Raw genomic sequence first — 5,000 nt, forward strand, 5'->3', positions numbered from 1 at the left:
CGAGATAAAAGCATTCTTTCCCTGCCTCACCCACGCCTACATATTTTCACTTGTTACGTTTTATTATTTTCCTTTTCTACTCAAAGTTTACAGGTAAAATATCATAAGGTTTTTGATAGTGCTCTCAGAAACTCGACATGACCACTAGTCTTTTTGCTAGGTACTGATACTGAAGCTGAACTTTCTTCCATCTCATATGTGTGTATGTAAAAAACATTACTTATTTGTGTATAAAATATTGAACTATAGAAATAGGTCAATATTCAAATCAACAAAATATGGATAATTCACTTCCTCCAGAGGTGTTGAGATGCTGGCAGTAGCTTGAAGATGAAGAGTTATGTAGCGTGTTAGCGTGTGTGTGTGTGGGTTCGTGTGTGTGTGTGGGTTCGTGTGTGTGTGTGTGTGTGTGTGTGTGTGTGTGTGTGTGTGTGTGTGTGGGTGGGTGGGTGAGTGTGTGTGCATGTGTGTGTGTGTGTCTGTGACTGTGGCGTATTTTCTTCTCTCCTTGCGATACATTTGCCTAAAACACATGCGATGCACACAATAGATTTCTCCACGAATGTTCACTGCACGACATACGTATCTATATGTGGCTGTAGCATATTTCTTATCTCTGACACTTGCACTATGTTTTAGCTAAGTTAGTCAATGCATGAAATATTTCTCTGTGAACACTCACTGCACTATTTTATATGTATATTTCACAATAAACCTTACACAATATAAAACACTATCACATGATTCCATCCCAACCTCCTCTATTATTCCCGACTCGATGGCGTATGTGATCGCCTGTTTCCTTAGCGACTGTTGCATATCTCTATGGCGTGCATAATGCCTGCTATGGTAGGTCAGTTATTTCACCGATCCAGGCACTATATGTTTCACAAATATATGTAATGCCTTCACTATATAAAGGTAAAATACTCACATCATTTATGGGCAGGGTGAAGCAGAGTGGAAACTCCTTTATAACAAATCACACTCCTGCCTGTAGGTTTAACGGCTGATAATGGGCCCCAGTGATTTACAGACAATTTATCAATGTTCCATAGACACAATCACTTCAAATTATAGTCAAAAACACTGTACAAGCACAATATTTCAAATTTCAAATTACAGGTGGGAAAAAATTTGGATTTAGGGGGGATTTGTTTCTTTTAATGGCCATTTTTGGGTTAATAAGGTCCAGGCCCACAATGTCCGGTAAGTGGGGTGTCCGGAAAGTGTACGTCCAGAAAGTACGGGGAATACTGTATATATATATATATATATATATATATATATATATATATATATATATATATATATATATATATATATAGTGTTTGGAAACTCCCTGTACCGTTATTTGCAGATGATACTGTGTTGTTGAGTGAAGATGAAGGGGAGCTGCAAGGCTTGGTGGATGAGTTTGAGAGAGTGTGTAAGAAACGGAATCTAAAGGTGAATGTAGGTAAGAGTAAAGTGATGGTCTTTGAGAGAGGTGAAGTTAGTGAATGGACAGTGAGGTTGGATGGTGAGGAATTGGAAAATGTGAGTACATTTAAGTACTTGGGTAGTGTGATGAGTAAGGATGGAGGTTTGGAGGGTGAAGTGCTTGAAAGGGTACAGCAGGGAAGAAAGGTTGCTGGTTCTTTGGAAGCAGTGATAAGAAACAGCGAGGTGAGCATGGAAGTGAAAAAGTTACTACATGACAGTATTGTGATACCAACTCTAACGTACGGAAGTGAAGCTTGGACATTGTTGGAAGGACACAAGTCAAGAGTGAGAGCAGTGGAAATGAGTTATTTAAGAGGAGCCTGTGGAGTCACGTGGAGAGACAGGCTGACGAATGAGGATATAAAGGAGCGTTGTGGTGTTGATGTGGATGTGATAGGAACACACTGATGTGGTTTGGCCATGTGGAGAGGATGGAGGGTGAAAGACTGACGAAGAGAGTGTATGTGAGTGAGGTGGAGGGGGGAAGAGGGAGGGGGAGGCCGAGGATGAGATGGAGGGATGGAGTGGAGAGGTATATGAGAGAGGGGGGTGTGAGCTGGGAGCAGGGCAGTGAAATGGCGGAGGACAGGCCGACTCGGAGGCGATTTGTTTGTGGCCACCCCAAACGGGATTGAGGCGTCTGGCAATATATATATATATATATATATATATATATATATATATATATATATATATATATATATATATATATATATATATATATATATAGATATATAGATAACTCTATATATATATGTATATATATATATATATATATAGATAGATAGATATATAAATATATTAGTATATTTAGGCAGAATTTTTCTTTTATACAAAAATCATTTTGTTCATATCTCTGTCCTCCACTGTACAGTTATTATTGTGAGTGCTCAGGAAGTCTCCAACAATCTAGCAGCTGTATAATTTGAGTATAAGTGTTATTGAACAATGGCTACGCCTTGGTCTTTAATGATTTTTATATATATATATATATATATATATATATATATATATATATATATATATATATATATATATATATATATATATTGTTACATAGCCTATGATTTCATCATCCTTTGTGTAATTCTAACGTACAGTGTGCTGCCTGTTTGATCACGAGCGTGTTCTACCTCACTCCCCCCTTCTACCGTTATAGTAGAGTAAGTCGTTCTTTCTGTTGTTCAGAGCGGGAATGTCAACTCTTTGTCCCCATGGCTTCATTTGCGCGTCCTTCTTACAAGTTGTATCAAGCTCTGCCGGCCCCTATATAATGAGCTCAGTCTCTGCATTATTGCCACTTAGATCTACTCCTCATTTTGTTCATATCTCTGTCCTCCCCTGTACAGTTATTATTGTGAGTGCTCAGGAAGTCTCCAACAATCTAGCAGCTGTATAATTTGAGTATAAGTGTTATTGCATTTTGTTCTTGTACTGTATAGCACAAGTTGTTAATTTGTAGGCCTAGTGAGGTTTTTGTAATTCATGTAGGGTTCTTGTTGTTAGCCATTGTTCATAATAGATTGTATCTGTAATAATTTATCTTGCATTAACTGAGCATTACCCAGTGTATTTTCATTTTATCAGGGCTGACTTAGATAAATTTATCCTTGCTAATTTCGTGTTAATAGAGGCTATTGCAGTTAACCATATATTTAACCTGTTTTTTGCTATTACATTATCCTTATGAGTCCTGAATGTTTTGTTGTTAGTTTGAGCATTAAACTTTAACTTGTAATTTTACCTAACTCTTTTATTTTGAACCTGGAACGTGACGGGACAGTAGTGATTTTTAGTATTCTCACTTAAAGTGTACATTTTCTTTCTCTGTTCCGTAATAATATATATATATATATATATATATATATATATATATATATATATATATATATATATATATATATATATATATATCCCATTGGGTCCCTGAATTCCTCTGCGAGGGACTTTGATGGAAGGGTGCAAGGCGCACTTCCCTCCACCTGTCGCCTTATAGTTGCAAATCTCATGGGTCCCTACCTGGGGATTCATTTCTTTATTAAATTTTGAAAATGCCTACCTCTGTCCTATATTGAGGACACTGGGTGCTAGTACCAATACACCAGTCCTGTATGAGAGAGCCCTATTATGTATTCAATACAGACGGTGGGTATTAGCACCGAAGTGGTGACATGTAGAGGTATATGATATGTAGGAAGACTACTGGGCTTTGAGAGCAGGCTGTGGAGTCTGCGCCCAGAGTCAAGCATATATATATATATATATATATATATATATATATATATATATATATATATATATATATATATATATATATATATATATATATATATATATATATGTACACACACACACACACACTGACACACACAGTAGGGTGCAGTGTTTTAATACTTTTTTTTTTTTTTTATGTGGGTAGTGTGGAAAGTTGTCATTTTATTAGAAAAAATTTTGTTAAAAGCATTTTGCTCTAGGATGATATCTTTTACCACCCCAAGCTGATTGAAATTTGATAATTCACCCTCGATAATAGGCAACAGATGTGATATACCCCTATTTGATATTTTGATGTATTTTACATTTGGGTACTGCTGAAAGCTATTGTTATACCTTGTAAATGGCACATGCAAAGTCGGATTGATATATGATAATATATTCTACTGCTCCAAGTAGTCTGAATAATTGAAAACAAAAAATCAGTAGTTTTTAAAGAATTCCTAAAATTTTAGCATGGTCTATAATATAGAGGTAGTTATAATATGAAAACGTAAAGCCTATATGTTATTTGTACAAAGGTAGATCAATATGCAATAATATCTTCCACTGCCCCAATTAAAATCAGTATGACTTATTGTCAGGAACTTGGTCAAAAACACTGCATCTATTACTGCTTGCCAGAGTTCAAAATATATATTTTCTGTTCCTCCGCTAACACCTATAGACCAGTCCTGCATGAGACAGCCCTAGCATGTATTCAATATGGACAGTGGGTGTTAGTGCCAAAGTGGTGATATGTGGAGGTGTAGGAGGACTACTGGGCCTTGGGATAGGTCACTGCCCCCTAGAAATGGACCTTGCAGCCTCTGCCCAGAGTCAGACACATAAATACATAAATAAATAAATAGAGAGAGAGAGAGAGAGAGAGAGAGAGAGAGAGAGAAAGTAATCTCTTTGCTATCCGATGTAATAGAGCCAAAGGCATGTCCGGAAAGTGGTCCCCATCTGGAAAGTGGGCCTCTGGCTCCTGGACAGGTACTTAATCCCCTCACACACGATAAGTTTTGGTAAGTTTTCCGGAGCACAATTTTTTCTGCAAGGCCGCCTGGCCCAGCCGTCTGCGCATGGCAAATAACACATATTCTCGCCTTATTTTCGGCATCCAAACATCAATATACTGCCATGAAACCTATATCATATTCATCAGTGTTTGTTCTAGCTGATAAGCTGCCTGCGCGTGGCAAATAACACATATTCTCGCCCTATTTTCGGCACCCAAACATCAATATACTGCCAAG

This window comes from Coenobita brevimanus, chromosome 56, assembly GCF_032717465.1.
Source record: "Coenobita brevimanus isolate Jiangsu-jjx chromosome 56, ASM3271746v2, whole genome shotgun sequence".
Lineage (NCBI taxonomy): Eukaryota > Metazoa > Arthropoda > Malacostraca > Decapoda > Coenobitidae > Coenobita > Coenobita brevimanus.